Genomic DNA, 11,893 nt, shown 5'->3' with positions numbered 1-11,893 from the left:
CGATCAGACCCTAATACAGGATGATTAGGGTAATTAAATATGGGACAACGCCCCAACACAGAATGAGGGCTTAAAATAGTACCAGGGAAGGTACCAGTACATGCCGCTGGAGATCGAGCTTGACCAAGGAACGTTCCTCCTTATTGTAACATTAACGATTACATAATACTAATCAGATTTTCTTTACAAATCAAGTTCCTCAGAAAATATATTAATCCAACGGAAAAAAATGGAATGATCAGCCACGACAACTGGCCAAGGGAAGCACAGGGACGGTGGGGGCACCACCAACTTTCAGGCAGGCTGCCAATGCACCCCAAGCACCTCAAAGCCTTTGCCAGGGCCATGCAGGGATATGAAGGATACAGTCAGCTGGAGTGCACTTGAATATATTTGAACAGCCTCCCCACATTTCAAATAGTCCTTGCTGGAGCTCATCGCCATGCCTTGGGGAACCACCACCACGCACGGCGGAACAAGCCAGAGGAACAGAGAGGACCTAACCAGAGGAACAGAGAGGAGAACAGGGAACAAACTTGACTTTAGACAGACAGGTGATGCTCCGCCGAAGCAGAGCTTCCAAAAATACCGTAAACTCGGGGGTGTTCCCCTCCACGGAAATCTTTAGTAAAAGGCGAAAGATTTGTACGAGTTGAAGAGAAACCCGAGCGTGCCTTCCACATGGCCTCTGGCCCGGGTGCTAGGACGGCACCGGGCGCGGCCCTCACGGTGTGTCTGTCTGTCTGTCTGTCGCAGGCACTTTAACTGCGTAGGCGTGGCTTCTGGACACTGAACTAACAAGCAAACACACACAAAATCAGTTTAAAAAAAAAAAAAAAAACTTTCAGGCAGGCTGCCAATGCACCTCAAAGCCTTTGCCAGGGCCATGCAGGGATATGAAGGATACAGTCAGCTCGAGTCAAAGCCGGCACTTTAGTCTGTCATTAAACCATCACGTCAGGGGAGAGCGCGAACGCAGTTCCCCACTACCAGAAATTGTGCAGTCGAGATTCCTACATTTGAGGAATTCGCAGGGGTCAGCACGACCGGAGTGCAATGGCCGAGCCTCGCCCTGGGCAAACAACCTTCTTGATCATTGTATCGCCCCTGCCAGGTAAGTATGAGTTGTACAAGACCGAGCTGGCGCCGGCCTTCCTGGCCAAGGGAAGCACAGGGACGGTGGGGGCACCACCAACTTTCAGGCAGGCTGCCAATGCACCCCAAGCACCTCAAAGCCTTTGCCAGGGCCATGCAGGGATATGAAGGATACAGTCAGCTGGAGTGCACTTGAATATATTTGAACAGCCTCCCCACATTTCAAATAGTCCTTGCTGGAGCTCATCGCCATGCCTTGGGGAACCACCACCACGCACGGCGGAACAAGCCAGAGGAACAGAGAGGAGAACAGGGAACAAACTTGACTTTAGACAGACAGGTGATGCTCCGCCGAAGCAGAGCTTCCAAAAATACCGTAAACTCGGGGGTGTTCCCCTCCACGGAAATCTTTAGTAAAAGGCGAAAGATTTGTACGAGTTGAAGAGAAACCCGAGCGTGCCTTCCACATGGCCTCTGGCCCGGGTGCTAGGACGGCACCGGGCGCGGCCCTCACGGTGTGTCTGTCTGTCTGTCTGTCGCAGGCACTTTAACTGCGTAGGCGTGGCTTCTGGACACTGAACTAACAAGCAAACACACACAAAATCAGTTTAAAAAAAAAAAAAAAAACTTTCAGGCAGGCTGCCAATGCACCTCAAAGCCTTTGCCAGGGCCATGCAGGGATATGAAGGATACAGTCAGCTCGAGTCAAAGCCGGCACTTTAGTCTGTCATTAAACCATCACGTCAGGGGAGAGCGCGAACGCAGTTCCCCACTACCAGAAATTGTGCAGTCGAGATTCCTACATTTGAGGAATTCGCAGGGGTCAGCACGACCGGAGTGCAATGGCCGAGCCTCGCCCTGGGCAAACAACCTTCTTGATCATTGTATCGCCCCTGCCAGGTAAGTATGAGTTGTACAAGACCGAGCTGGCGCCGGCCTTCCTGGCCAAGGGAAGCACAGGGACGGTGGGGGCACCACCAACTTTCAGGCAGGCTGCCAATGCACCCCAAGCACCTCAAAGCCTTTGCCAGGGCCATGCAGGGATATGAAGGATACAGTCAGCTGGAGTGCACTTGAATATATTTGAACAGCCTCCCCACATTTCAAATAGTCCTTGCTGGAGCTCATCGCCATGCCTTGGGGAACCACCACCACGCACGGCGGAACAAGCCAGAGGAACAGAGAGGACCTAACCAGAGGAACAGAGAGGAGAACAGGGAACAAACTTGACTTTAGACAGACAGGTGATGCTCCGCCGAAGCAGAGCTTCCAAAAATACCGTAAACTCGGGGGTGTTCCCCTCCACGGAAATCTTTAGTAAAAGGCGAAAGATTTGTACGAGTTGAAGAGAAACCCGAGCGTGCCTTCCACATGGCCTCTGGCCCGGGTGCTAGGACGGCACCGGGCGCGGCCCTCACGGTGTGTCTGTCTGTCTGTCTGTCGCAGGCACTTTAACTGCGTAGGCGTGGCTTCTGGACACTGAACTAACAAGCAAACACACACAAAATCAGTTTAAAAAAAAAAAAAAAAACTTTCAGGCAGGCTGCCAATGCACCTCAAAGCCTTTGCCAGGGCCATGCAGGGATATGAAGGATACAGTCAGCTCGAGTCAAAGCCGGCACTTTAGTCTGTCATTAAACCATCACGTCAGGGGAGAGCGCGAACGCAGTTCCCCACTACCAGAAATTGTGCAGTCGAGATTCCTACATTTGAGGAATTCGCAGGGGTCAGCACGACCGGAGTGCAATGGCCGAGCCTCGCCCTGGGCAAACAACCTTCTTGATCATTGTATCGCCCCTGCCAGGTAAGTATGAGTTGTACAAGACCGAGCTGGCGCCGGCCTTCCTGGCCAAGGGAAGCACAGGGACGGTGGGGGCACCACCAACTTTCAGGCAGGCTGCCAATGCACCCCAAGCACCTCAAAGCCTTTGCCAGGGCCATGCAGGGATATGAAGGATACAGTCAGCTGGAGTGCACTTGAATATATTTGAACAGCCTCCCCACATTTCAAATAGTCCTTGCTGGAGCTCATCGCCATGCCTTGGGGAACCACCACCACGCACGGCGGAACAAGCCAGAGGAACAGAGAGGACCTAACCAGAGGAACAGAGAGGAGAACAGGGAACAAACTTGACTTTAGACAGACGATGCTCCGCCGAAGCAGAGCTTCCAAAAATACCGTAAACTCGGGGGTGTTCCCCTCCACGGAAATCTTTAGTAAAAGGCGAAAGATTTGTACGAGTTGAAGAGAAACCCGAGCGTGCCTTCCACATGGCCTCTGGCCCGGGTGCTAGGACGGCACCGGGCGCGGCCCTCACGGTGTGTCTGTCTGTCTGTCTGTCGCAGGCACTTTAACTGCGTAGGCGTGGCTTCTGGACACTGAACTAACAAGCAAACACACACAAAATCAGTTTAAAAAAAAAAAAAAAAACTTTCAGGCAGGCTGCCAATGCACCTCAAAGCCTTTGCCAGGGCCATGCAGGGATATGAAGGATACAGTCAGCTCGAGTCAAAGCCGGCACTTTAGTCTGTCATTAAACCATCACGTCAGGGGAGAGCGCGAACGCAGTTCCCCACTACCAGAAATTGTGCAGTCGAGATTCCTACATTTGAGGAATTCGCAGGGGTCAGCACGACCGGAGTGCAATGGCCGAGCCTCGCCCTGGGCAAACAACCTTCTTGATCATTGTATCGCCCCTGCCAGGTAAGTATGAGTTGTACAAGACCGAGCTGGCGCTGGCCTTCCTGGCCAAGGGAAGCACAGGGACGGTGGGGGCACCACCAACTTTCAGGCAGGCTGCCAATGCACCCCAAGCACCTCAAAGCCTTTGCCAGGGCCATGCAGGGATATGAAGGAAAGGAGCTGGACACTGGTGATGTAGTCCCTAAAATGGCCTCGTATGCTCGTTTGAGAAAGACAACACAAGCCCTTGAGGGCCCTTCACGACGAGGATGGGATTCAAACCCACGCGTGCAGAGCACAATGGATTAGCAGTCCATCGCCTTAACCACTCGGCCACCTCGTCACATAAAGGATGCGCTTTAGAGCCAGATGGAAATACAGCCACTCATCAAGAAAGGGAAGGTATGGAAGGGAAGGAGCTGGACACTGGTGATGTTGTCCCTAAAATGGCGTCGTATGCTCGTTTGAGAAAGACAACACAAGCCCTTGAGAGCCCTTCACGACGAGGATGGGATTCGAACCGAGGCGTGCAGAGCACAATGGATTAGCAGTCCATCGCCTTAACCACTCGGCCAAGAATGAGGGAAAAGGGACTGCTAAAGGGGGGGGAAGAAAAGGAAAAAAGGGGGAAAGGGGGAAAGGGGGAAAAGAGAGAAGGAAAGGAGGAAAAAATGCAAATCCACTTACTACAACTTACAATGAAATCATTTTGAAATAAATACTGATTCGACCAACAAGTCACACACTCTTGCCAGGACTTGCACCTGGAATCTTCCACCCAACGGATGGATGGATGTGTTACTATTACACCACAAGAGTTGTGTTTTTTTTTTTTTTTTTTTTTTTTTTTTAAATGAGAACACAAACACACAAAATATAAAACACAATGTAGCTATATACAAAAGTCTCAGACTTTAACACCACACTGGTCACAACGCTCTTGGACATGGTAGCCTGACAAGTGCTGAGTGTAATCCTTACTGCTCACCTCCTTGCTACATAGAGAGCATGTCATTGATTCCAACTCACTGTCTACACAGAGTCGGTGCTTTCTGTGGTGTCCTGGTCTGTGTAGCTGGTGCTTTCTGTGGTGACCTGGTCTGTGTAGCTGATGCTTTGTGTGCCTCTGAATTGGTCTGTGCAGCTGATGCTGTAGCTGAACTGGCCTGTGCAGCTGATTCTGTAGCTGAAATGGCCTGGGCAGCTGATGCTGTGGCTGAACTGGCCTGTGCAGCTGATGCTGTAGCTGAACTGGCCTGTGCAGCTGATGCTGTAGCTGAACTGGCCTGTGCAGCTGATGCTGTAGCTGAACTGGCCTGTGCAGCTGATGCTGTAGCTGAACTGGTCTGTGCAGCTGATACTGTAGCTGAACTGGCCTGTGCAGCTGATGCTGTAGCTGAACTGGCCTGTGCAGCTGATGCTGTAGCTGAACTGGACTGGACTGTGCAGCTGATGCTGTAGCTGAACTGGTCCTGTGCAGCTGATGCTGTAGCTGAACTGGTCTGTGCAGCTGATGCTGGCAGCTGGCTTCTAGCACTGGAAGTGCTTGGCTGACTCTCATCTGATTCTGACCCTGCCTTCTCAGCTGACTGTGAAACACATTTTACATTAACATATTCCCTAAGCCTGACAATACATCCAATTAACTTTGTAATCCCCCTGTTAAACATTGAGGAACACTTCAAGTACAACTGATGATAAAACAATGCATTTTCCAGGATAGCGTATTCAAATTGGTCATTAGAAAGCTAAAGCAGATTGACTTTTAGTAACCACCACCTACACATGTTTAATCAAACTATTCAAATTCATCACTTACCTTGTGATATCCACATTTACATTCAATCCTTTTCCCGAAAAAGTAAAAATGTCGGACGGGGCAAAGTAGTGTCAAAGGACAGGCGTCAATGCACTGTATGGCAGCCTTTCACCTTCTGGACTTCGGCCTCTTGCCTGTTGAGAACTTGAACTTCCCCTGGGCATACTTGTGCAGGACATCTGCCCAGTATGAGTCTGGTTGACCTGTCTTTGTCATTTCTGCAGATATCAGGGTTGAATGTCACATAACATATAAAACAAAACTTTGAAAGGAGAGCTTTATTATTAGGCGACAGATGGGATTACTTCATCAACGACTGCACTTCATTTTTAAAAGCCTACTTCAGTTTTGTATCTATCAAATGAACAGTATCCTGTCTAAGGACAAGCTACTGATAATAAACAGCCACGTAAAGCAGTGACCAGTGTGCTGATGTCACATTTGACTCAAGTATGTGCCTATGACCTAAAAATTAACCTCAGACAGATCAAAGCCAGAGCAACAACACCGTTTTTCACATCAGGTCACCGAAATAAAACCGTTTGAGTTGACCTAGAGATAAGTTATTTATCTTAGAGAAATCTCAGATGTCAGAAACGTTGTGATATTAACGTTAGAGCTTCTTTACCGGGCTGTAACGTTAACATTACCTCAGCAGTTCACGTAACTGTATCCCTAGCTCAAACTATACAATTTTAACAGCGTTTTCCCAGGCTAATGTAACAGACAAAAACAACATACTACATCTAAACATTCATCCATCGCTTACGATGACACATCGTTATCATTTTGAATAACTTTAGCCTGGGAAAATGGTAAAGTTTGACGATAAAGTTACGTGAACGTTAATGTTAACTCGGCAGTTCCCGTAACTTTACCATTTTCCCAGGCTAATCTGAAAGACAAAAAACAACATACCAACTTTCTATGATACATCGTATTCTTTTAAAATAACTTGAATAACTTTGAATAGCTGTTACAGATATAATTACTATTAGTTACATGCTAACACAACCGATATGTTCGTCTGAACTAGCATTAGGATATGAACGGACTAAACATGAATTACGACCTAAACAAATAAGTTAACACTTGTTTAATGAATTCATTTGTTGATTGATTACTTACTTTAAATATATTGAACGACGGTAGCTGCAATCTGTGAAATTAGATGATCGATACCTCAGAATGATAAACCTCTAGGTGCGTCGTCTTGAAACTCTCGTGAACTATCCAGCTGCGAGATTGTCATAGCAACGGCCACTCACCAATAAGAAAACCTTGCGTCGGTCACCTGTGAAACTTCGTTTCTTAACATCTGATTGGCTCTTTTGCCCCCTTTTGCCCCATCGTTCGGATGTATGTTAGGACTTGTTCGGATGTATGTTAGGACTTGTTCGGATTTGTTAGGATTTGGGTAGGATTTGTTAGGACTTGTTAGGACTTGGGTAGGATTTGTTAGGACTTGTTAGGATATTGTTAACAATAGTTCGGATCGCGTTAGGAACTGTTTTACCGTCCATTCGCTGCAAGGTACGGCCACCTCGTCACATAGAGGATGCGCTATAGAGCCAGATGGAAATACAGCCACTCATCCAGAAAGGGAAGGTAAGGAGCTGGACACTGGTGATGTAGTCCCTAAAATGGCCTTGTATGCTCGTTTGAGAAAGACAACACAAGCCCTTGAGGGCCCTTCACGACGAGGATGGGATTCGAACCCACGCGTGCAGAGCACAATGGATTAGCAGTCCATCGCCTTAACCACTCGGCCACCTCGTCACATAGAGGATGCGCTATAGAGCCAGATGGAAATACAGCCACTCATCCAGAAAGGGAAGGTATGGAAGGTAAGGAGCTGGACACTGGTGATGTAGTCCCTAAAATGGCCTCTGTATGCTCGTTTGAGAAAGACAACACAAGCCCTTGAGGGCCCTTCACGACGAGGATGGGATTCGAACCCACGCGTGCAGAGCACAATGGATTAGCAGTCCATCGCCTTAACCACTCGGCCACCTCGTCACATAGAGGATGCGCTATAGAGCCAGATGGAAATACAGCCACTCATCCAGAAAGGGAAGGTATGGAAGAGAAGGAGCTGGACACTGGTGATGTAGTCCCTAAAATGGCCTCGTATGCTCGTTTGAGAAAGACAACACAAGCCCTTGAGGGCCCTTCACGACGAGGATGGGATTCGAACCCACGCGTGCAGAGCACAATGGATTAGCAGTCCATCGCCTTAACCACTCGGCCAAGAATGGGGGAAAAGGGACTGCTAGAGGGGGGGGAAGAAAAGGAAAAAAGGGGGAAAGGGGGAAAGGGGGAAAAGAGAGAAGGAAAGGAGGAAAAAATGCAAATCCACTTACTACAACTTACAATGAAATCATTTTGAAATAAATACTGATTCGACCAACAAGTCACACACTCTTGCCAGGACTTGCACCTGGAATCTTCCACCCAACGGATGGATGGATGTGTTACTATTACACCACAAGAGTTGTGTTTTTTTTGTTGTTTTTTTTTTTTTTTAAATGAGAACACAAACACACAAAATATAAAACACAATGTAGCTATATACAAAAGTCTCAGACTTTAACACCACACTGGTCACAACGCTCTTGGACATGGTAGCCTGACAAGTGCTGAGTGTAATCCTTACTGCTCACCTCCTTGCTACATAGAGAGCATGTCATTGATTCCAACTCACTGTCTACACAGAGTCGGTGCTTTCTGTGGTGTCCTGGTCTGTGTAGCTGGTGCTTTCTGTGGTGACCTGGTCTGTGTAGCTGATGCTTTGTGTGCCTCTGAATTGGTCTGTGCAGCTGATGCTGTAGCTGAACTGGCCTGTGCAGCTGATGCTGTAGCTGAACTGGCCTGTGCAGCTGATGCTGTAGCTGAACTGGCCTGTGCAGCTGATGCTGTAGCTGAACTGGCCTGTGCAGCTGATGCTGTAGCTGAACTGGCCTGTGCAGCTGATGCTGTAGCTGAACTGGCCTGTGCAGCTGATGCTGTAGCTGAACTGGTCTGTGCAGCTGATACTGTAGCTGAACTGGCCTGTGCAGCTGATGCTGTAGCTGAACTGGCCTGTGCAGCTGATGCTGTAGCTGAACTGGCCTGTGCAGCTGATGCTGTAGCTGAACTGGACTGTGCAGCTGATGCTGTAGCTGAACTGGCCTGTGCAGCTGATGCTGTAGCTGAACTGGTCTGTGCAGCTGATGCTGTAGCTGAACTGGTCTGTGCAGCTGATGCTGGCAGCTGGCTTCTAGCACTGGAAGTGCTTGGCTGACTCTCATCTGATTCTGACCCTGCCTTCTCAGCTGACTGTGAAACACATTTTACATTAACATATTCCCTAAGCCTGACAATACATCCAATTAACTTTGTAATCCCCCTGTTATACATTGAGGAACACTTCAAGTACAACTGATGATAAAACAATGCATTTTCCAGGATAGCGTATTCAAATTGGTCATTAGAAAGCTAAAGCAGATTGACTTTTAGTAACCACCACCTACACATGTTTAATCAAACTATTCAAATTCATCACTTACCTTGTGATATCCACATTTACATTCAATCCTTTTCCCGAAAAAGTAAAAATGTCGGACGGGGCAAAGTAGTGTCAAAGGACAGGCGTCAATGCACTGTATGGCAGCCTTTCACCTTCTGGACTTCGGCCTCTTGCCTGTTGAGAACTTGAACTTCCCCTGGGCATACTTGTGCAGGACATCTGCCCAGTATGAGTCTGGTTGACCTGTCTTTGTCATTTCTGCAGATATCAGGGTTGAATGTCACATAACATATAAAACAAAACTTTGAAAGGAGAGCTTTATTATTAGGCGACAGATGGGATTACTTCATCAACGACTGCACTTCATTTTTAAAAGCCTACTTCAGTTTTGTATCTATCAAATGAACAGTATCCTGTCTAAGGACAAGCTACTGATAATAAACAGCCACGTAAAGCAGTGACCAGTGTGCTGATGTCACATTTGACTCAAGTATGTGCCTATGACCTAAAAATTAACCTCAGACAGATCAAAGCCAGAGCAACAACACCGTTTTTCACATCAGGTCACCGAAATAAAACCGTTTGAGTTGACCTAGAGATAAGTTATTTATCTTAGAGAAATCTCAGATGTCAGAAACGTTGTGATATTAACGTTAGAGCTTCTTTACCGGGCTGTAACGTTAACATTACCTCAGCAGTTCACGTAACTGTATCCCTAGCTCAAACTATACAATTTTAACAGCGTTTTCCCAGGCTAATGTAACAGACAAAAACAACATACTACATCTAAACATTCATCCATCGCTTACGATGACACATCGTTATCATTTTGAATAACTTTAGCCTGGGAAAATGGTAAAGTTTGACGATAAAGTTACGTGAACGTTAATGTTAACTCGGCAGTTCCCGTAACTTTACCATTTTCCCAGGCTAATCTGAAAGACAAAAAACAACATACCAACTTTCTATGATACATCGTATTCTTTTAAAATAACTTGAATAACTTTGAATAGCTGTTACAGATATAATTACTATTAGTTACATGCTAACACAACCGATATGTTCGTCTGAACTAGCATTAGGATATGAACGGACTAAACATGAATTACGACCTAAACAAATAAGTTAACACTTGTTTAATGAATTCATTTGTTGATTGATTACTTACTTTAAATATATTGAACGACGGTAGCTGCAATCTGTGAAATTAGATGATCGATACCTCAGAATGATAAACCTCTAGGTGCGTCGTCTTGAAACTCTCGTGAACTATCCAGCTGCGAGATTGTCATAGCAACGGCCACTCACCAATAAGAAAACCTTGCGTCGGTCACCTGTGAAACTTCGTTTCTTAACATCTGATTGGCTCTTTTGCCCCCTTTTGCCCCATCGTTCGGATGTATGTTAGGACTTGTTCGGATGTATGTTAGGACTTGTTCGGATTTGTTAGGATTTGGGTAGGATTTGTTAGGACTTGTTAGGACTTGGGTAGGATTTGTTAGGACTTGTTAGGATATTGTTAACAATAGTTCGGATCGCGTTAGGAACTGTTTTACCGTCCATTCGGCGCAAGGTACGGCCACCTCGTCACATAGAGGATGCGCTATAGAGCCAGATGGAAATACAGCCACTCATCGAGAAAGGGAAGGTACGGAGCTGGACACTGGTGATGTAGTCCCTAAAATGGCCTCCCTACTATGCTCGTTTGAGAAAGACAACACAAGCCCTTGAGGGCCCTTCACGACGAGGATGGGATTCGAACCCACGCGTGCAGAGCACAATGGATTAGCAGTCCATCGCCTTAACCACTCGGCCACCTCGTCACATAGAGGATGCACTATAGAGCCAGATGGAAATACAGCCACTCATCCAGAAAGGGAAGGTAAGGAGCTGGACACTGGTGATGTAGTCCCTAAAATTGCCTCGTATGCTCGTTTGAGAAAGACAACACAAGCCCTTGAGGGCCCTTCACGACGAGGATGGGATTCGAACCCACGCGTGCAGAGCACAATGGATTAGCAGTCCATCGCCTTAACCACTCGTCACCTCGTTTGAGAAAGACAACACAAGCCCTTGAGGGCCCTTCACGACGAGGATGGGATTCGAACCCACGCGTGCAGAGCACAATGGATTAGCAGTCCATCGCCTTAACCACTCGGCCACCTCGTCACATAGAGGATGCGCTATAGAGCCAGATGGAAATACAGCCACTCATCGAGAAAGGGAAGGTAAGGAGCTGGACACTGGTGATGTAGTCCCTAAAATGGCCTCCCCTACTATGCTCGTTTGAGAAAGACAACACAAGCCCTTGAGGGCCCTTCCCGACGAGGATGGGATTCGAACCCACGCGTGCAGAGCACAATGGATTAGCAGTCCATCGCAGGATGGTGCACGTTCTTCTCGGTTTCAAAGCCTGCGCTGATGTGGTGGTTTTGAATCTCGAAAACCCAGAAAAATTTTGTTGCTTTCGAAGGGCAGACCCAATTGGAAAAGTATGTGAAAAATCAGCTCTGCAGAACGCGTCTATCTATGTTTCCTGAACATTTGTGGTTAAGATGGAACAGTACACCTGTAGATGAGACAGAGATGAGACCAATAGCGGAAGTTCTGTTGTTGTTTCCGGCACACAGGCACATGGCTACTTTAAAATTCAAAACAAAGGCAGACACCCGGCTAGACAAACACGCTGTGAATCGGGAAAGAAAGAACAAGGAAGTCATACTTTTTGGGAACCCAACAACCTTTTATTCATTAAAACAAACGAATGTAATAAAATAAATGAAAATTA

At 47.2% G+C, this 11,893-nt stretch overlaps 1 long non-coding RNA gene and 14 other non-coding genes across 16 annotated transcripts; all 15 read right to left on the bottom strand.

Moving 5' to 3' along the window:
* Nucleotides 1–558: 558 nt before the first annotated feature.
* Nucleotides 559–672, bottom strand: LOC122130454. Its single transcript, XR_006151890.1, has one exon. It is a non-coding gene; the product is annotated as a U5 spliceosomal RNA (small nuclear RNA).
* LOC122130450 lies at nucleotides 568–11,480 on the bottom strand. Of its 2 annotated transcripts, none has more exons than XR_006151885.1 (3): nucleotides 11,152–11,480; nucleotides 7,141–7,732; nucleotides 568–4,115 (listed from the first exon to the last, which is right to left on the bottom strand). It is a non-coding gene; the product is annotated as an uncharacterized LOC122130450 (long non-coding RNA). The 2 variants fall into 2 exon arrangements; XR_006151886.1 differs by having other exon boundaries at nucleotides 7,141–7,253.
* LOC122130457 lies at nucleotides 959–1,122 on the bottom strand. Its single transcript, XR_006151893.1, has one exon. It is a non-coding gene; the product is annotated as a U1 spliceosomal RNA (small nuclear RNA).
* LOC122130453 lies at nucleotides 1,440–1,553 on the bottom strand. Its single transcript, XR_006151889.1, has one exon. It is a non-coding gene; the product is annotated as a U5 spliceosomal RNA (small nuclear RNA).
* Nucleotides 1,840–2,003, bottom strand: LOC122130456. Its single transcript, XR_006151892.1, has one exon. It is a non-coding gene; the product is annotated as a U1 spliceosomal RNA (small nuclear RNA).
* LOC122130452 lies at nucleotides 2,344–2,457 on the bottom strand. The gene has a single exon (XR_006151888.1). It is a non-coding gene; the product is annotated as a U5 spliceosomal RNA (small nuclear RNA).
* On the bottom strand, nucleotides 2,744–2,907 carry LOC122130455. Its single transcript, XR_006151891.1, has one exon. It is a non-coding gene; the product is annotated as a U1 spliceosomal RNA (small nuclear RNA).
* Nucleotides 3,244–3,357, bottom strand: LOC122130458. Its single transcript, XR_006151894.1, has one exon. It is a non-coding gene; the product is annotated as a U5 spliceosomal RNA (small nuclear RNA).
* Nucleotides 3,644–3,807, bottom strand: LOC122130451. The gene has a single exon (XR_006151887.1). It is a non-coding gene; the product is annotated as a U1 spliceosomal RNA (small nuclear RNA).
* On the bottom strand, nucleotides 4,040–4,121 carry trnas-gcu. Its single transcript has one exon. It is a non-coding gene; the product is annotated as a tRNA-Ser (tRNA).
* On the bottom strand, nucleotides 7,295–7,376 carry trnas-gcu. The gene has a single exon. It is a non-coding gene; the product is annotated as a tRNA-Ser (tRNA).
* Nucleotides 7,535–7,616, bottom strand: trnas-gcu. The gene has a single exon. It is a non-coding gene; the product is annotated as a tRNA-Ser (tRNA).
* Nucleotides 10,847–10,928, bottom strand: trnas-gcu. The gene has a single exon. It is a non-coding gene; the product is annotated as a tRNA-Ser (tRNA).
* Nucleotides 11,077–11,157, bottom strand: trnas-gcu. The gene has a single exon. It is a non-coding gene; the product is annotated as a tRNA-Ser (tRNA).
* On the bottom strand, nucleotides 11,193–11,274 carry trnas-gcu. Its single transcript has one exon. It is a non-coding gene; the product is annotated as a tRNA-Ser (tRNA).
* Nucleotides 11,481–11,893: the final 413 nt, after the last annotated feature.

Source organism: Clupea harengus, unplaced genomic scaffold (genome assembly GCF_900700415.2).
Source record: "Clupea harengus unplaced genomic scaffold, Ch_v2.0.2, whole genome shotgun sequence".
Lineage (NCBI taxonomy): Eukaryota > Metazoa > Chordata > Actinopteri > Clupeiformes > Clupeidae > Clupea > Clupea harengus.
The sequence above is the reverse complement of the archived record's forward strand: the minus strand, read 5'-3'. Positions and strand labels throughout refer to the sequence as shown.